Raw genomic sequence first — 22,237 nt, 5'->3', positions numbered from 1 at the left:
TTCGTCCAGATGGTCCGACTGGGATGGCAGAGGGGCATCAGAGTCCACGAAAGCAGGCGTGAGGCTATGTAGTGAAACGGTCTGCGGGCGATCTTTAACCATAAAGTTGAACGTCGTCTCGCCCCTCCAGAGTACTTCAAAGGGGCCAAGGTATGGAGGTTGCAGGGGTTGTCTAATGGAATCGTCCCTGAGCATAACGTGGGAGCAACGTAAGTGTCTGACGGGGAATGACTGACAGGCGGGTGTAGCCGTGCGTACCTAAGTGGCTGCACATTGTATTAATAAAGTCTGTGGAGGTGGGGATATCCTCGGGTGAGAATTGGTTCATCAACATCGGTGATGTAAAAAGTCCACAGGAAACATAGAGAAGAAGATAGATGCACCATAACTTTAGCAGAGCCGACAGTTTGTAATGTTGATGCGTTGACAGCGCATGGAAGAAACTTTGTAGGTGAAAAAACGGGAGGAGCCAATGATGTAGGTATGATGGACACCTCAGTGCCTGTGTTGACTAGGAAAACAAGCTGTGACGAAATGTCGGTCACATATAAACAACCGCTCGGCCGTGAGGTTGAAGAGTGCAATGTTTGAGGATGCCTATGAAGTTCCCCGCAGGACTCGGCGTCTTTTAGATCCTGTGGTTGGCGTTTGGGTGCTGGGAAGGTAATCTGCACTTTTTGGCCTCATCCACAAAAATCTTGTGGTACCAACAGTATGGATGAGCCAGATGTGGTGGTGGCGGTGATTGTGACAGCGGAAGAGGTTTGTCCTTGTTGATCTGGCGGCTTCGACGTATCTTGGAAGGCCTGCTGTCCTGTGGTGAGATAGGCTGTCCTGTAACCCGGCACTACTGGCGTGGGTGTGTTACTAGCAAACATCTCCCGAACAATGGCCGGGTGCAATGTCCCTGATGAGGTATGGCCGTAAACTGTAAATTGGACTGGAGGTTAAAGCCACAGTACTTAAACTTTGCACCTCGGAAATGACGCAGAAGGCTGGTGACGCAGACACAGACAGTACTGCGGAAGGAGCGAGCAGCTGTATTGTCCAAATCAGGGACCCCATGAGTGGGGAGGGGGGTAGAGATGAGGGGCGTGGTTTTGGTACTTGGTGTGGCAACAGCGAGAGTTTTCTGCACACATCAGAAAAGCTCCCTAAGTGGTAGGACCATAAATCACTGGTGAAACCTGCTGGCAGTCACATTGACATGGTACAATGTTCCTGTATGGTGAAGCACCTTCAGGTGTGCTCAAACCCACATGGTTGAGAAACTGGGCAACAGATTTGGTTGGTGAGCCTGGTGAACTTGATGTATAAAAAGGTCTGTTATTAAATTGTGAGAAGGGCAAAACTGGCATAGCTTGATAGCAGTTGACTGCGTGAGCATTTTGTACGAATGGCAGCGTTGCACACGGCACTAGTGTAACCGAGGTTGCGGCGCATACAGGATCAAAGAACGTGTGTGAATTTGGGTCCCTTTGAAGACTACATGAGTGATCAATCGTTACACAATTCTGTAAATCGTCCACTTCACCTTTCACATGGTGTGCACAGTCCGGCAACATGAAACCTGAGTCCATTGTTTGAGGTATGGCGTAACACTTGGCCATTGTAGAGCTGCAAAGTTTGAGGTTAACTTCATTGGAGATCACAAATGACCGTCTGTTAGCGGCGAAACAACCATTGGCAGGGGATTGGAGTGGCCTGGTAATAGTAGCTGAGCGTCCAAATTCTCGTATAAAATGTTGGGTGAGGCAGCCATGGCATCGAACACAGCCGGCACGGAAGTCGTGGAAGACATAGAAACTTTGGGATCACCAATATGGGAAATGAGTATACAGATAACTGTATACGCAACAAACTGTCCCCATAAATGTCTATACCAACATATATTTCAGCACAAAGAAATATACACGTGTACACTGTACAAGTTACAAAGGCTGACTGGAACATTAACATGGCGGCTCGTCAGAGCTGTTAGATTTCAAAAATCATGCTTTATGTGGTCGATGTGACCTATCGACGCCACAAAGTGAACAGCAACTGCGCATTGAGCATGACGGAAGAAGCAATATGGTTGATGGATGTAAGAAGGAAGTGGTGCAGGGAAGGGGAGCACTCTACTATCCCTGCCCCAGCCTCCTCATTACCCCCACTGCTCAGACTGATTCTTCCACCATGCGCAGTTGTTTTATTGTCTTTATTCATTCCTGGATTTTCTCAAGTTAAGTACTTATTGTATATTAATTAAGATACAGAACAAAAGGTTGACTTCCCTAGGCCTCTGTTTTTTTGCAGCCTGCTATATGGCTTTGTTACTCAATTCTTATGCTAAGATTACTGTCAGATTTGGATTGTATACTGTGTACCATAAATGGAAATTTTGGTTATAATTAAAAAAAAGTTGACGAGTTTATAGACTGTGGAATATTCTGGAGACTGATGTCATACATTTAAAAGAACAGAAACAATGACATAAGAAATTACAGGCACTCACTGCATAATTGAGGCACTGAGTCATACATAGGAATATAAACAAGAACTAGATAGCTCAGCTTTAGACACACACACAGACAGACAGACAGACAGAGAGACATAGTTCTATATAATTTCTTTTAAAACAAAGCTTGTAAGAACTTATGTTAAATTACACAGGGAACACATGTCATTGAACTTACATTCTGTTGTGTCAGTTGTGGAACAGAGGTCATTTTTTGTGTTATGATGTCCCTGAAAACACAGAAAGACAGCTCAAACCAAGATTTAATAGCCTATTCATTGTTTTTATGGTAAAAGTATGTAATAACCATTTTTCGAAAGACAGATAAAACCACTTATAATGTGTTTCTTGTTTTATTGTAAAAGTCATCATCATTATGTGGCATTTAACATGATACTGACTTTAATTATCATTTACAGGTTTGTTTTTATGCACTCGCTGTGGCCGTTCTTATTGTTCAAAACCCAGTCTCTCCAGACATCAACGATTTGAATGCAATGTTGTTCGTAAATTTGCTTGCACCTTGTGTGGAAGGAGATTTAAGCGGAGGGATCACCTCTCTGTGCACGTAAAATTTTATCACAAAGCTTATTGAGGAGCTAGTTTGTACAGTTAGCCCTTTGATTTGTGATTGTACATATGCTGCAGTCTTGAAATGCTCTGTTATTTGATCTTCATTTCATTCTGCTTGTAACATTCTTGTTCCAAAGTATGTTGAATTATAATAAAGGTTGAATTAAGTGTATGTAATCATTCATTTACTGACCAAACACTGTATTAATTGCACTGCTCTCTTCCTTATCCTATGACCATGCACTGATTGGAGGTAACTTTCCTTTCATTATCCCTAAGTTACATTCACACAAAAAGTCTGTGTTTGTGTAACTTTCTGTTATTACTTCAGTGGGCCTTAGGTGGCCTGTTTTGTTTTTCTCAGATGTGTTTAAATTCAGTACCAACTGTGCATATGGTGCTCTGCATATTTGTACCTGTTCCATGTATATTGTTGTTGTAACGATCTTTGCTTAATATATATACACAATCACTTTATATTGCAAACAGCTGCACAATTTTGTGTTTATTTATCATCAGTAATCTAATTAATATGGCATAAATCACAAAGAGTGTTATGAAAAACTCCATTCTTGGGCCCATTTTGTTTATTGTATATATATGGTGGGACAGAGCAACTTGCTTATTTGAATCTGGTGCCTTGAAGTGATGGTTGCTCTGAGGAAGGAGAGGATAGGTGTATTCGAGAGCATGGGGTGTAAAGTTGTAGCTCTGCCTCATTTAGTTAGCATCATGGACTGGACGAAGATGAAGCATTAACGCTTGCTCTATCACCGTCATGTAATGTGCATTCCATACCTGTTTCATTATTGTGTGCTTGTACCCTATTATCATGTTCCTGGCAGTCAGTCAGTTATTTCATGGATAAACAACTTCACGGAAATTGATGATGTGGAAAAAAAACTGGACTTCCGTGAACAGCAAGGTCACTCCAAAACATTTACATAGTAAGGCTTTCTGTTTTGCAATCCTCTCAGTGCTCTGCCTGCAAAAATGCAGCTGCTGTTGGGTTGTCTGCCTGTTCTGTGAGGTGAATTCTTCATGAATAACTAAAATTTCATCCTTACAAATTGTCTGTGGCGGAGGAACTTAATCCACATGAATTTTGTTGCTTGAGAAATTGCATGTGTGGTGCTTCTTTGCATCCCTCATGAAACACTTGTTTTCTTCATTGATGAGGCTTACTTCCATTTTTTGGGGTCTGTAAATAAGTAGACCATGTGCTACTGGAGCCCTGAATCCCCAAAACAACTTCATCAGTGTCTGCTATATTCACAACGTGTAACTGTTTGGCGTGCACTATCACTAGCCGAAATAATTGGTCCATGGTTTTCTTATAAAACAAATGGGCAGTTTTGGGGACTTATGACCATTGTCTCCACATTATTCAGGAGTTTTTCCTGCCAATACTTATTGAGATGGATGTGGGAGACATATTGTTCAACAGGATGGTGCCACGGTACACACAATGCTTGTGTCAATGATTGTTTTGTGGCAACACTTCCCAGGATGGCTCATCTAGAGGAGCAATCTGCACTGGCTGGCTCTGTTGCCTGATTTTTTTTTTGTGTGGCTAACTAAAATTACTTATTTACAGTGATTGTCTTAGGGTTCTGGCTCACCTGAAGAACAACATTCATTAAGCTACTGCCAACATTTCAATTGATATGCAGGAAACAGCTGAATGAAACTTCCGCATTTGTTTAATGCAGTGTATTGAGAATAATGGACACCATCTGCCAGATATCATCTTTAAAACTGTGTCAACACAAAATTGAAATGTTGTACTTGATACTGTTCAAAGATTTAATTACATATCTGCATTACATTTTAACCCTTTCAGACCCTCTGGCTACAATTGTGTACATTAAATTTTACTGTATCCTGGCTGCAGCAGAAGTATTTTTTACCAATCCAATGTTAACCTGAAGCATACATTTGTGAGTGTTCAATCTTTCCATCATGTGCAAGTGCTGACAACTGTTGGGCTTCACTGTGAAAATATCAGCAAGACAGTGTAGCAAATGATGAACAACAGTATACACGTTTGTGGTTGGTTCGATATATTACACCGTATAATCGAATATTTTTATTGTTATTTTGCATGATAATTACTGAATGAATATTTTACTAATTACTACAATAGAGATGAAATTAGTTATTTTGGTCAATATAATGAAGTCAAATACACGAAATATGTTTTGAAAACAGGCACAGAATTTTGTATAAAACTTGCATATAAATTCTTTAAAAAGTCATCTAAGAGCATTACCACATAAATAAAAATTTTCCTTCTTCCAGAAAAAAGTCGGGTCTGAAAGGGTTAAATTGAATTTTAAAATAAGCAAGTTGCTCTGATCCTCCCTGCACCTTGTGTCTCTCTCAAGAATCGTTAGCTACATTTGTTCTGGTGTTTTGACTGATATGTGCTTTTGTTTTTGCAGTGTGAAGGTGGGGTCAAACCAAACAAATACTGATTTTCACTTGTTTCATGCATATTCCAGTCTCAATTAAAAATATTCAGTTTGTTTCTTGTTACAAAGGAAATGTATATAAAAATGAAATTTTATGTCTGCATACAATACAGTGGTCCTAAAGTAGACAGGTGTATTTGGTTTAACAAAATGTGTCAACAGAGATGTGAAGCAGTAACTATAACTACTATTCCAGCAGTGACTGAGTAGTGCTGTTGCATGGCATTAGCTGACAGTCAGCATAGCATGAGTCAGCTTATGAGACAAGAAATTTACGCAAGGAAGACATGGCAAACAGATGTTCAGCAAAAATGGTTTGGATGTGATAACTTCATCATTTTGTATCATGTTAATTTTGCTTCATGGCCTGTTCTTGATCAGTTGATTAGAACTACAGACATTGAAAGATCAGTAACATTTTGTTTCTCACAGCTTCCTTATGCAACTTGCCTGATCTGTCTTGCATCAGCCCCCGACTTGCTTCCTGCTGCCACCATGCAGCAGTGTTACTCAGTCACTGACAGAACGGTGGTTATTCTATGTTATGCTTTCCCTGTAAACACATATCGTTAAACCAAATATCACACTAGCCTCATTTGGGAGTATTGTATCACAGAAGCAAATAAAATATCATTTTAAAAACTTTTTAGTGTAATACAAAATTGACTTTTCTGCAGATACTGGTAATTTCATTAAATGCTTGGTGAACAGTATTTCTTTGTGCTGACTGCATTTACTTATTTCAGAAATGACACTGTAAATATTTTCCAAAACACCAGAGAAAATGAGCCTGATGACTCTTAGCCTGATGATATCTTGTATAAATGACCTGCCTCAGTCCTTCCTTGAAAAGTAGTTACTACATGCAAACAACACAACATTAGTTATTTTAAATGAGCTGCAACAGAACATAGCAATTGCCATGGCTACATATATCATAAGATTTGAGAGAAATTTTTTAGAGCTAAGCAGAAACAAAAGTGAAGAGATTGTATTTAATTTAACTGTTACTTATGAATATAGTGAATCAGTTATACTTCTTTAAACTTGCTGGCAGATTAAAACTGTAATCTGGACTGGGACTTGAACATGACACCTTTGCCTTTTGCAGGCAAGTGGTCTATCAACTGAGCTATCCGACACCTTTGCCTTTTGCAGGCAAGTGGTCTATCAACTGAGCTATCCAAACATGGCTCATGACCAGCCCTCACAGCTTTACTTCCACTAGTATCTCATCTCTCACCTTCCAAACTTCACAGAATTTCTCCCGTATCCCTTGTGAGCCTAGTGCTCATAGAAACTTCTTGATTGCTATATTGATCAAAGATTCAGCTGGGAGTTTACACTGATAAACTATGTACCAGGCTATCATATCACATGTGATCTATCTAGTGTGTATGCTGAGAGGTCAACCCACAGAACATTGCTAGTGTATGCCTGTGATGCCTTATTTTGTACCCCAACTGACTATGATATTCTACTACAGAGTAATCCCAATGGCTTTGAATAGCAGAAAAAAGGCTATCAGATGCATTTTTGGAATTGTCTGGTGAAAATCATGTAGACATTATTTTAAAGAGCTTAATATAATGACTTTCCTTTGTTCGCATGTATTACAGTAGCCTCGTTCATATTCATAAAAAGTTCAGTAAGTGTTCCTTACAAACGTCAGTACATCCTAACATGAGGAGTGCACATACAGTTGAGGTGCCATCTCCTATACCGGAAAAAGTTCACAACAGTTACAACCATTTTGTCCCAGTTGTGTTTAACAAATTCTAGTTGTGTTTAACAAATTCCTCAAAAGAACTTACTCAGCATCTGTGAGTAACTTCAAAAGCACACCAGCAAATCTGATTCAAAATGAGGCATATTTTATGGCACAAGAATTTCAAGAGGGTTTAATAAATGGCCTATAAATGCAATGCTGAATTGGACCTATAATAATGTACAATATCATAATGTGATGTGTCTATCTTAAAGTAATGTAATATAAACAGTAGTGTACAGCATGTCAAAATCTCTAGAATAATAGATTTTTTCTGTTGATTTCTTTTTAATTATCTGGTCAAACATTCTTATTCAGAAAAATTTAATTTTTGCCACATGTTTCAATAATTATTTTTCTCTGAGACCTAGGTTTCATATAAATCTAGCTCGCAAAATAATGATTGAAACATTTGGCAAATAAATAACTATATTTGTAATTTAATATGGAAAAATGCAATGTGGTGTGAACAATGTGAAATCATTATTTCAAGCTTTTGTTCTAGCTTTACTTAGGTTACATGCTACTGAAGCATACTTCAGTACCATTTTTTCCTGATGTATACTTATTTTATGTGATGACACTAGTTACATGTAAGCGTATTCAAAGGTGAATAAAACCTATTTTATTTCTAGATTTGGTTAACGTGAAATATGAAGACAAAGCAAAGAGTTGTCAGATGACAAGAAATGTTTGTGGTTTTGCGGTCAAAACTGCACTTATATGTCAATCCAACTCCGTTTTAGGTCAATGCAATTTGTCAAACATTTCACCAGTTAGTAGATTCTATTTCCCAAGTGCTGTTCTGTGTCAGTTAGATACCTGTCTGCAGATGACATAATCTCTTCATTGGACTCGAAAGTGCTTTGTAATCACCAAATTCTCTATAGTTTGCAGTAATTTGAAAGAAGACAGTGCCAAATGTGTAGAATGAGACAGACATTCCAACAATTTGTACCCTCTATCTCTCACACACCATGTTCCATAAATCCCAACATGAAGAAATGCATTGAGGGATGTGGAGCTAGTCAAGTTATACATTAACAAGTAGAAGCAACCACTACACATTTTACCAAGTATATTAACAACAAATTATAAATTATGGTCCTCTGTATACTGGAAACATTTAAAACCTGGTTTATATGAACAATATTATTAATCAGAATTTCCATCTCTGAATTCAAGTACTGTCACGAATTATTGAGGAGTACTAATAAGATATTCTCTTATTTTGTTTTTGAATATCACACTTTTTCCAGAATCAAACAATCAAAATCCAGGATGGAATTTTACAATATTTTGAAATAGCGGAGATGCTGAGTCGCAGATAGGCACAATAAAAAGACTGTAACAAATATAGCTTTCAGCCAGTAATGCCTCAGTTGCCTGAGACTGCTGTCATGTGTGTGAGCTGCATTTGTGTGAGTGTGTATGTGTGTGTCTGACATCTATATTTATGACAGTTTTTCCAAACTATTTTTATTTCTAGTATTGTGGTTCTGAATTTCAGATTTCATACTTTATTCACTCTTGCTGTTAACCACATTGCATTGCCATATAAGTATAAGAATCCCAAAGTCTTTAACGAGGCATGTACAAGATATTTAGTTATCAATTTTATGTAACATTTTTATTGCATTCTTCTTCAGAATAATTACTTTTTTTGCCTCAGCTGCAGTGAGCCAGAAATTTTTCATACTGCTCTGTGTACTCTGAGACAGCTGCATAACATCCTCTGTCATGACTTTGACTGCACTTAACCCATAACTGTTCTAAACATCATACCTTGTTAATGACTCAGGTGTAAGACTTGCCCCATGCATTTCTACTGACAACCTCACATAGCAGAGACTACTTCATTATAGCCATTACCACTTCAGGAAGGAATTGCCACATGTATCACGTTCACTGCAATAATTGTACTACTCTGTGGATGTAAGTAATATACCAAATGTCCACCCACGCAAAAGATCACAAAGATTTGTAGCCAACCCATAGGCTGTCTAACCAATGGAATGGGACAACTACCAGCACTATAAGGTAAATTTCAGCTGCTTCATGGCTGATGTCATCTGTATGAGGACTGCCTTTTAAATTTTTACAAAAAACAGTGAAAGAAAACATATTTGATACTGAACACAATTTTGGAAGGATGGTAGAGCTTCTCAAGGTGATGAAAATAGCATTCCAAACATTTTTTTGTTTGAGATAAGGGAACAAAAAGTAGCTGTTAGACAGCAAATCAGGTGACATCAAACAATAAGACGTTAATTTAATATTTTTCTTGGTCACATAATCGATTGTTTGATGAGTTATTTGACAGCTGTCATGATCATTTTGAAGAATGTTACAAAGTTTTCAGTTGTTTTTACCAATTTCATTGACAACTTGTGGCAAACTAATTGTTGTATACTGTTCAGCAATAATTTTTCTTTAATCCTCTCAAGTTATGGTCATGGCATATCCAATACAAACAAAGAAAGAAGTGGCCATTTTCTTAGAAATGCAATGCAAATGAACCAGTTTTTTGTTTCAATTCATGTCAGAACACAGAAACAGCTTATTGCTGCTTATTTTCTGATCATCATTATGATGATATACGCAGAGTTCCCAGTCAAATCTATTTTTGAGTGTTTCCTCACACCAATTGACATGACTGTGTTTTTTGAGGTGTGCTCAAACTGTAGAAAATCTATCAGGGATAAATCTTTTTTTCACAGCTAAATGCCTATGCAAAATCAAATACATTGCACCTTTTATGTACCCAGAGATAGCTTTATCTCTTCAATCATTTTGCACACAGCATTGGTGGATTTTGGAACAACAATCGATTTTGGTCAGCTTTCATGAGTTTTGTTGCTGATGGGAACTAAGACAAAATTCTGCAACCAATTGTAAACAGTCTCTTCTGAATATTATTGATGATCAAAAGTTTAACAAAGCAACTGGAGGAATTGATGTTGAGTTAGACCTTTAGAATAATCACAAAAAAATAAAACCATACATTGAAAACCTTTATATGAAATTTCCATATTTTGTAATAATGTTTCTTTGAATGCCAACTGTAAACAAACTGCTTGCCCAATTTCTGAACTACCTGTGTGTTAATAATAACAAATTTTAGAACAATAGTAATGTCACATCTCACTGATGCCATGTAGTAATTGTTTGTAAAACTTAAAACATGTTCCTTATTGCAAGCAAGAGTCATTTCTTTCAATTTTACTGCCTTGCAACACGTTTAGTTAGTTTCATGTTCCATGGAGAACTTGCACAATATTGAAATAGATACTGAATACACGTTGCATGATGATGATTATTATATAATTTAAATAAAAATCAATGGTTTGCTTACTAAGCTTTTGTGTGCTTCACTGCATATCACAAATACATGGTCCAGTAATATTAATGTGACGACTGCCCATGTTCAATATCAACATGCAATAATCACTCACAGACTGTGGCAGCACTTGCAGTGGAGGGTGTATAAAATGTTTCCGGGGGACATGGAAAACACTGCAGCTGTTGTCATAATGCAGAAACAGAGTGATTTATCTGATGCCCAAAAGTGCATGTTCATTGCCTTTCAGGCCAAGGGTGGAAGTATTTCTCAAATGGCTAAGATTGTAAACTGTTCATGTGCTGCTGTGGTTAAAGTATACAGTGCAGAGCAAAATGTGACTTTCCAAAAATGGTGAAGAGGCAACTACAGTGTACCACAGGCCATAGAGGAAAGAGTAAAAAACAGCTGTGGAGATGTGTACTATTTCTGCCTTACATTATGTCAAAGTTTCATTCATACAAAAAGTCTGGGTGTCTGTAATTCCCTGTCATTACTTCAGTGGCCTTTAGATGGCCTGTTTAGGTTTTTACACATATATTTATATTTCAGCACCAACTGTGAATATGGTACTCTATAAAGTTATACCATTTCCACATATATTTTCATTTATTATGTAGTTGTGTCAATCAACTCAGTTTTATGTAAATATCTTACTTAATATGTATGCACATTCAGTTTGTATTGCAAAAAACTGTTCAAATTTATACTTATTTATCTTAAGTAATCTAATTAATATGGTATTAATTACAAAGGGTTTTATGAAGAACACCATTCTTGGGCCCATTTTGTTTATTGTATGTATAGAGTGGGGCAAAGCAACTTGCTTATTGGATACATTTATGAACAGAACACATGCAGTGCTGGTTTAATATTCTGCAATATTTTTTAATTGTTACAGGAACTAGTTTTTGGCTATTACACCATCAATAGGCACAAAGATAAGAATGTGGTGGAGTGAAGCTTCGTTAGATCAAAGTTTTTAAACTAGTGCAAGTACAGAGAGTATTTCCACTTCCAGAGATGAAAAATGTTAATGTTAGAATCATCTGTAAAACAAGAAGGATTATTTCAGTGCAAATGCAATGAGATAGACAAATTACAACAGAAGAAAATAACTCTTCAATTATTTCCTCCTATGTACATCTGTTGTAACTTCTCTATGGTTTATTAGTTTAAGTGTCACATATTTTACCTTAGTTAAATAATCCTACATTGCAATTGTACTGAAATAATCCATCTTGTTGTACTCTTAATTCTAACATTAACTTTTTTATTTCTGGGAATGGAAATACTCTGTACATGCACTAGTTTAAAGTCTTTGATCCAACGACATTTCACTGCACCACATACGAGGGGGTACCAAAAAAAATAAACAAATAAATAAATAAAATAAAATAAAATAAAAATGGAATAACATTGTCGTGGGCGGAGCTTATGTAGTACGAATTTCTGCTGCTAGGCATTTATAGCACAACTCATTGCCAGTTCAGTGCTGCCTATGTTGTCGACCTGGCTTGTTCTGTTCACCTGCAGTGATTGTTTTTGGTAGCACTGTTTTGTCCTTCTTTTGTTTTTTACTATAGCTATTTTAAGAGAATAATGTGCAGCTGTGAAATTTTGTTTTCTATTTGGTAAAAATGCTGCTGAAACTGTTTTAATGTTGGAAACAGCTTACAAAGACGACACTATGGGAAAAGTGGTTTGCTCGATTTAAAAATGGCAACATGTTGATTGATGACAAACCTCATTCTAGATGTCGTTCAAATGCCCAAATCGACAAAAATACTCAAAAACTTTGAGAGCTTGTGCTCACAGACCATTGACGGACAATCGGTCAACTGTCAAAGATTAGTGGGTTATCTTGGAGCTTCGTTCAGTGAATTTGTGACAGACAGGAGGCTACTTCTTCCACCACAACAATGTACCTCCACACACAGCCATCTCCGTTAGACAGTTTTTGGTTAAAAATGGCATGGTTCCACTGCCCCATGCACCTTACTCACCTGTCCTGGCTCCGAGTATTGTTTCTTATTTGCCGACATGAAAAAGGGCATGAAAGGATACTGATTTGACTACACTGAAAAATTCAAGAAAAAATGAGGGAGGAGCTGTCAGCCATTTCTAAAGATGACTATGAAAAATGTTTCGGACAACGGAAGCACTGGTGGGACAAATGTATTAGTTGTAATGGAGAGTATTTTGAAGGGGATAAGATGTTTTGTAAATAATTTGAAAATGTGTAGCTTTTAAAAAGTACTTATCTTTGTGCCTGATGATGGTTAATAGCCAAAAATCAGTTAATGTAACAAATAATAAATATTGTAGAATATTACAGCAGTGTTGTGCACCTTTATTTCATAATATATAAACTATCCTACCAAAAACCAACAGAACAGTCAATCATTGGTAATTTGAATTTGGTGCTCTGAAGTAACAGTTGCTCCAAGAAGGGCAGGGATAGGCACATTCAAGAAGGTGGGGTGTAAAGTTGTAGCTCTGCCTAGTTTAGTTAGTATCTTGGAGTGGACAAAGGAGGAACATGCATTCACTGCCTAAGCAACTTTTTCAATCATGTTGTGTGCCTAATGACTACTCAACAGCTCAATTTTATTGTCTGTTGTCAGATTTCATTATTTTTATTCCATCCAGGAATTCCAAATTCATATAAATAAAAATCTCCTATGACACAGAAAAATATTCAGAGAACTCTTTAACACTGTGTTATTTTGCTAGAAGGGAACTGGTGTGTTTGTGAAAGTAGTCTCTGAACATGCAAACATAACATACAAATAGTTATGAAATAGCTGAACTCCTTTTACAATACACATACTTGTAGCGTTTATGCTGCAGTCAAAAAAAAAAAAAGAAAAAAAAAGTGATACTGTACATAAAAATATCTCTGCACAGAAATTTCTATACTGAACTCATTTGTATGAAAGAAAACAAAAATCTTTTAAGAAATATCTGATCACTATTTATTAATCTGTTCAGTGTGTACTCATACTGTTGTCACTGCTGTTAAGCATGCATCTTGACATTAGTGATCATTTCCAGGTGTTTTTCTGTGCACGCGATGTGGCCACTCATACTGCTCAAAAAGCAATTTATCAAGACATCAACGATTTGAATGTGGTGTGGTTCGCCAGTTTGTTTGCACCCTCTGTGGAAGAAAGTTTAAGCGTAGTCACCATCTCTCAGTACATATCAAGTCCTATCACAGAGCTTATCAGGAGACTTCCAACACCTAGTTCAAGATGACAACAGCAATTAAGTTTGTTTGCATTTCTTTGCACACCAATATTCTTATTATTTCTCTTTTTATGCATTTTATTGTTGTTAAATATGCTATACTGAAAGGTATTTTAATATAACAAATACTTTCTCAAACTGAAACAAAATAGCAAGTAATGTTAAACATGGTTTATAAGCACTGTATGCACTCACAGTGACAATTTTTAATTCAAATAGGATTGTCAGTTTAATAAGATGTATTCATGTGGAAGATAATATTTTAGGATCAGTCAGTCAGAAGTTACTACCGTAAGAATGTTTTATTTTTTAAGATGTTGTGTTAAGTGAACCATGATATTTCATTCAAAATTTAAAATGTCATGGAAGAGTTTTCACAGCAGGTTCTTAGTTTGTTTCTTAACTGTGTGACAGAAATTAATATGCATCATATTTTTAATATATACCAAGCATTGTCTCTGTAGTACTATAGAAGTAATTCCCTTATATCATAACGTATGTCAGGTCATCTTGTTCTTTCTTCTGGTGAGAGTTTTTGTGAGTTTTTGCTTTCCTCGTCAATTCTACAGAGGACCTCCTGATTTCTTATCTTATCATAAGTATAAATTGAATGGAAAATAAAGACAGAAATTGTCCATGTTCCAAGCAGAAACACAAATAACCACAAAAAAATCATAAACTTTACCTCTTGGGAGCAAAGGATCCTTAATCGGTTAAGACACAGAGTAAAAATATAAGCATGGGTCTGCTGTTAGCTTATATAGATAAATCACCCAGAATCCTGCACCAAGAGAGACAGAGTGAGGGGGAAATCAACAATTAAGTGGCATTAACAAATGAGATTTGAAACTTCGAGAACTGGAAGTAGCAGGGAGGGCCAGTAAGTCGAACTGTAGAATGGACTAGAATGAGAGGTACAGATGAAACAAAGGAAGGCAGTGATGGAGATAAAGAAAAATAAGAGGCCACTAACAGAAAGTGTGATGAACTGAGAATGTTAAGTTTCTTGACAGACTGAAAGTGTGTGCCAGAATAGGACTGTTGATGATCATAGACAATGGTTTCACCAACTGACTTATCTGTACTTGATGCATGACTCACCTCTCAGCTTCCAACTCTCCTACCACCTTACAGTTTGAGTCTGTCAGATAGTTTCACAACAGTTCACTCTTATCACAGAGTGCAAAATTTCTTGTGGACTGAGAAAGTAATGGCAAATGCTAGAGTTGCTGCTGGAATCGAAAGAAGGTGGGCAACAATTGGAGAAATTAGCATTAAGTTTAAGTCAAGTGGTTATCAGGATCAAGCGATATATATTTAATTGTCTTCTCATCCTGTACTGCCGTTTCTTAATTTCTGAATAGCCCCCTTCCTTCATCCTTTTGCTCATTCTTGCTGAATAAAGCAACCTCCAAAAACTACAATGTTTTTCAGCTTTTGTTTACATGTATGGGATTGCTACAGAATGACCAGAGACATGTTTTCTTATTTATTTAGTACTAGTATAATTTTAGAGATTCCATTCTTTTTAGACATAACGGGCATATTCAAAGGTATGTAGTGTGGTGGCTAGTTGGGTAAGTATTACACTAAAAATTCAAAGGTCAAGGATTTCTGATTGATCGTAGGGTGGAAAATTCCAAGTTACATCAAAATGTGGAGTCCACTGTAAACTGTAATTCTCCAAATCAAAATTACACCACAATGTGGAATCAACTGTAAACAGTAATTCTCTTGTAACTGACTAGATAAGTTTGAGGGTTAGAGTAAGGTGAGAGAATACCACCTCCAACTGGAACATGCCTAGTACAGCACTGCTAGATTCAAACCAACCTTCAGATTGATGACAACTTTACTGTTTTTTTGTTTTAAGTATATTTTTGCTGCTATAATATTCAGTATTATGTGTTGATACTGTTCTTATGCACATTCACTGATTTGAATGCCAATTTCCAGGTCCATTTTCATGCACCCGCTGTGGCCACTCTTATTCATCAAAAGGCAATCTCTCCAGGCACCTACGATTCGAGTGTGGCGTTGTTCGTCAGTTTTCTTGTAACTTGTGTGGAAGGAAGTTTAAGCATAGCCATCATCTGTCTGGACATATAAAATATTATCACAAAACATACCAAGGGACAAGTTACAGTAATTAAACTAGTCCTCAGAGAAGCAACAAGTGAATACATGTGATTTTGTAAACTTTTTTCTGAACTGTAAAATGTAACTTTTCTCCTTTAACATAGGGTTGTAAAACACTTTATATAGCAATAAACCTTAGAGTATATTTATTGACAAATGTATTCATAGGTGTAGTAACTGCACAGCACCCCTCCACTTCCCTCTTTCTGGGAAAAAAAACCCCTTCCTTGTTCAGGTTCATTGATAAGATGACATTTTTCAATCATGCAGTGAATCTCACTATGTTTTCCATTAGTCAGTGATGGGGGTGTGTTACTGCCCTCCCATGTTTCTTTTGTCCAGATATGTTCTTTGTTCATTAGCATAATAAAACCAATAACTACTGGATTTTTAGCATATGTCCATGTCTGAAAATAATTGTAATATTGTAGGCAGTAGTTACACAAATTTTAGCTTTTCTAGATAGAAATTCTTACTTCTTGTATGTCTTATAGCTATTGTTAAAATATTTGATGTTCCCGAATACAAAATGGAATTATGTATTTTGAGTATATTATTTGCTGACAAGACTTCAGTGACCTAAAATAAATGAGACTGCTAACATCACTAAGGAGCTATTTCTCATGTTGCCTTCATGTGATATTGTTTTTCAACCTTGTACTGTGCCCTTATATTTTGAGAAGTTTCAATAAAAATAGTCAGCTCTGTATGAATAAACAGTTTCCTACAAAAGTGTTGTTGCATTCTACTCTCTGTTGTGTTCTAGGTCCTGCACAAACACAAACAAGGTTGTGCAGTATGTGTGTGTGTGCTTACCATTTGTGTTCAATTTGTATATTATTGTAACTACACGTGTACACTGATATGTTCATTCTTTAGTTTGCAACAAAACTGTTGCTACAGTTCCAAAATTATAATTTTACAAAAGTGATTCTATATCTCATTTTCTGCTCCCAAAGGCAATAACATTTTTTTTTTTAATTTTGTTATTCCATTATTTTACTTTTGTCAGCTGTAAGTCAGTGCTTTGTATATATTTATGTGTTTGTCTGATATATGAGGTTAGATAAATATGTCTTAATGCACTCATTATTCTATAATCAATACTATTGTACCATTTTTACTGAGTTACTAATAGTGGAATATGAGTATTTAACAAGTTTAAAAATGGAAACAAACATGATCAGTATGGCATCTGTAACCTCTCTTACAATGGGGTTCCATACCAAAATAAATGCATGAAACCTACATTTAATTCCAGAAATATTTTTACCCAGTGCGTTACTTAATCAGTGATGGCTGTGAAAGAAATCTTTTGCTTTGAAACCTACTACAGACATTTAATGCATTTGATAGTTTTTAAATTGGTTGAAGAAGTAGTCTTTGTAGCCTTCATTATAAATTAAATATTATTATATTCAGATTTATAACCAAGCATCTTACTGATGTAGTTTAATATTGTGTTACTACTTTGGTTCTCCTAAAGCAACTGCAAGAAAGCTAGCAACATGACTGAGCACACAGCTTTGTAGATGCAGTGGTTACCATATTATTTACTAGCCTTACAATGTAATTCCTGCATGCAAATATACGAAATGATGAGCCCCCTCGAAAACTGATGGTGCAGTATTAAAACTGTTTCTCACAAAAAACTAGTAACACATAATTTGTTCTCATTCTGAATGTTTCTAGTATTTTGATATAATCATGTACTGTAATACAGCAACATGTTCTAATGGATGAGTATAGTATTTTTTTCAAGCACTGCCAAATTTTCTTGCTCATTTCATATTAATTTTGTGCAAATAATCACAGTGAAATTTCTCTTCCAGTTCTCTTCTAGAGCTCTGCAAGATTTTACCCCTTAGAGTTATGAAATTTGCTGAAGATATTGTTTTTCTCTGAACAGCTTCTTTTGTTAGTAATATATTTTCTAAGCAAAGAGTGGTTTGAACAAGATGGATATGTGTGTAAAACAGAAATTGATTTATTAAATATATATCTATTCTTAAAATAAAGTTTGTTTCATTCTTTGCATGTCCATCTGGAGATTGTAATGTCTACTTTCTAGTTGATCTTTTTTTTAAGTAGGTTTCCTTTGTTATCAAATTTTGGCCTAAAAAATCAGCCTGGTGTAGTATTCGACCAGTTTACCCCAGGGTCATGTGGCATCACACCTTTTTTTTTCTTCTGCTTATATTTTGTACCTCAATCTTTCATTAAAGTCACAACAGTAGTTTACATTCTCACAGCAGATTATGATTGACTGCGAAATTTCACTACTTCTTCAGTTGTAGTTTAGTTTTAGTTATGTCATGTTCCATAGATCATTTTCTTGATTATTTTATCGATATGATGTGGAACAAGTCAGATCACAAGATATATATATACACACATCAATAGTGCTAATAGTAATATTACTGAGATTTTTAGTTCTACACATGCAACAACATTTAGAGGTACATTTTTTTGCCATTTCTGAAACAGAAAGTCATTCATGGAGTAGAAGGAGTTGTCCAAAAAAATCATTTTAAGCTAGATTTAAAACTTGATCTGCTACCTGCCAGACACTTTATGTTGTTGGGCAAATGATCAAGGATTTTTGTTGCTGAATAATGTACTCCATTTTGAGCAACTGACAGCTTCAATAATGGATTGGAAAGGTCATTTTTCCCTCTAGTGTTGTACATATGAACATCACTGTTCTTTGTGAATTGTGATGGATTATTTATAACGAATTTCATTAGCAAATATATGTACTCTGATGGTGCAGTTAAAATACCTAACTCCTTGAAAAGGTGCCTACATGACGTCCTTGGGTGAACACCACTAATTATTCTCACTGCTCTCTTTTGTGCAATCAATACTTTATGTCTAAGTGGTGAGTTAACCCAGAAAACTATTCCATAAGACATTATTGAGTGGAAATATGAAAAGTAAGTTAAGAGGCTGATCTGTTTATTACAAAGACTAGTGATTATACGAAGAGCGAAAGAAGCTGAACTTAATTGTTTGAGAAGCTCAGTAATATGCCTCTTCCAGTTCAAGTTGTCATCAATACGAACACCCAAAAATTTGGAGAAATCTACCCTGTTAACTGAGCTCTGTTCATATGCTACATCAATTGTCGGTATGACTCAATTCGGTGTACAGAACTGGCTATAGTGAGTTTTTTCAAAATTAAGGGAGAGTCCATTTTCTGAGAACCACATAATAATTCTTTGAAAGACATCCTTAACAATATCTTCAGCTGCTTTTTCTAGAATGGGATTTATTATAACACTCATGTTGTCTGCAAAAAGTACTAGTTCCACTTGCTGAACGTTAAGTGGGAGGTCATTGATGTGAATAAGGAACAGCAGAGAACCTAAAATTGAACTCTGTGGGACTCCCTTTGTAATAACTCCCCATTCACCAGAATTTACCACCCTCCCAACATTATTTGTGCTATTCAGCACAACTTTATGCTTTCTGTTCATTAAGTATGATTCATACCAGCTGTGTGTATAGCCTTCAATTCCATAAAACCTGAGTTTTTTTAAAAGTGTGACATGATCCATACAGTCAAATGCCTTGGAGAGATCAGAAAAAATACCAACTGGCAATAATTTGTTATTTAGGGTTTGTACTATCCGATGGGTAAATGTGTAGATAGCATTCTCTGTCGAGTAACCTTTCCGGAATCCCAACTGTGACATGCTGAGTAAATTATTTTGACTTAAATGTGAGACTACTCTTGAATACATAACTTTTTCGAATATTTTAGAAAAGGAAGCCAGCAATGAGATTGGTCTACAATTATTTAACTCATTCTTGTCCCCTTTCTTATGAAGAGGTTTGATAATTGCGTATTTCAATCTGTCTGGAAAAATTCCCCGTGCCAGCAAAGCATTACATATATCACTAAGGACTCCGCTTATTAAATTAGAACAACACTCCAAAATTCTGTTAGAGACTCCATCAACACCACATGAGCTCTTGTTTTTCAGTATATTTATAATTCCCTTAATTTCAGTGGGGGATATTGGTGCTATTTCTTAAGGCCTAAGATCCTGGGAATGACATTTTTAACATATTTTTTTGCTTCTTCAACTGAACCCTTTAACCCTATTTTTGCTGTTACATTTAGAAAGTGATTGTTAAAAATACTTGCAATTTGTGAATTATCACTCACAACATCATCATTTAGCTTTATTGCTATGGTATGCTGTGCACTGTCAGGCTGCTCCGTCTCCCATTTGACAATATTCCATATAGTATTAATTTTATTATCTGCATTATTAAATTCTGTCAGAACACATAAGCTTCTTGACTTCTTAATGACATTCCTTAAAATATTACAGTATCTTTTGTACTAAGCAAGTAACGTCAGATCCTGACTTATTCTGGCCTATCCACATATATTTCGCTCTTCCTCTTACACAATATCTTAATTCCCTTAGTAATCCATGGCTTACTTGACTTTGTAATGGCTTTTTTGGATAACATTTCAGTAAAGCAACTCTCAAATATTGAGACAAATTTATGGTGGAATAAATTGAATTTGGCATCAGCATCATTTTCTGTGTATACTTCATCCCATTCTACCTCTTCTAGGCTGCACATAAAGCTCTGTATCCTGTTTCTGTTAATAAGCCTCCCTGCCTTGTATGAACCTACCTGAATCCTGTAAGGTGTTGTATGTGTTATTTCCATTAACTGTGCATCATGATCAGATAGCCCATTAACAACTGGGTACACATTAATTGTTTCTGACTGAGCACTGTCTATGAAAATGTTATCAATAAGTGACCTTCTATCCTGCTGCACATGAGTTGGAAAATTTACAACAGATACTAGATTGAAACAACCAAACAAAATTTCTAGCTCATTTTTCCTATCCGTATCTTTTAAGAAATCTACATTAAAATCACCACAAACCACTAACTGCTTCTTTTTGTCTGACAGGTAGCTCAATAATGCCTCAAGATTTTTCATGAATAGCTGAAAGTTACCTTGTGGGGATCTGTAGATTGTTACAATTACTATAGATGTATATTGCAGTAGCAACCCACAAGCACATGCTTCAAGGATCTGATCTACACAAAAACTATTTCTTTCAATATTTTTGACATTGTGTCCAATTTTTATATAAGTAGCATCTCCTCCATTTTCCATGTTGACTCTACACAAATAAGATGCTAATCTGTAATCCCTTAAATTTAAGTTCTCCATCCCTGTGGTTACATGGTGTTCAGAGAGACGCAAAACATCTATACCTTCAGAATTTACCCCATTTTCTAGTCATACAAGAAGCTAATCTGTCTTATTTTTCATTCCTCTAATGCTCTGATGAAACACACAAATTTTATTTCTTTGGATACTGCTACAGACATTATGGCACTGTTCTGTTTTAATCTCTTTCAATACTCTCTGTCTGTAACCTGACTCTAACCTAAAAAATGTGTCCCTCTGACTCCAGTAATCACAGGTATTTTGTCTCGTGTGCATGTGCCCCCCCCCCCCCCCTACATTTTCTGCAAGAAGATCAACTAATCTATCCTTCCCCCTCCTATTCAGGTGCAGGCTATGACTAGTGTAACCCCACCTCCCAATTGCATCAACAGGCACAGTACAGATATGAGATTTAGTTTCTGCCAACAGTAACCCCCCCCCCCCCCCCCAGCTCACTGTTAACATGGTTGACAGCCATATTAACCCAGGGCTGGTCATGTCGCTGCAAAACATTCACAAACCCCACACAAATGTGAGCTGTTGTTGCTCCTATTACATCGAGGCCACACCTAATACTATAGTCTGAATTGCTAGCCATGCTGTTTCCTGCTCCTCCTACTATAAGAACATGGTCCTCACCATCAAAATCTTTGCACAAGGCCCCTAGGTTTTCTGCAACCTGTCTAAGATTAGCACTAGGTTTCACAATGCTTGTGACCTGGTACTCGACTCCTAGCCTATCCTGTAGCAACTGGACTACACCTCTCCCGTGACTGCTACCTAACAGCAGAACTCTTTTCTTTCTGCTTGACTTTACTCCTGACCTAGCCTTACCAATTGTTAGTGTGAGTCTGCTTCACCCTACTTTACTCAAAAACTGTTTGAGGCTCTTCTACTTCAGGTAACAAATCAAACTGTTTGCTCACTGGAATCTGAAAAGTGATTTCTGAGGTTTTCTCCTTCTGACTTTGACTTGT

This window comes from Schistocerca nitens, chromosome 4, assembly GCF_023898315.1.
Source record: "Schistocerca nitens isolate TAMUIC-IGC-003100 chromosome 4, iqSchNite1.1, whole genome shotgun sequence".
Classification (NCBI taxonomy): domain Eukaryota; kingdom Metazoa; phylum Arthropoda; class Insecta; order Orthoptera; family Acrididae; genus Schistocerca; species Schistocerca nitens.
The sequence above is the reverse complement of the archived record's forward strand: the minus strand, read 5'-3'. Positions refer to the sequence as shown.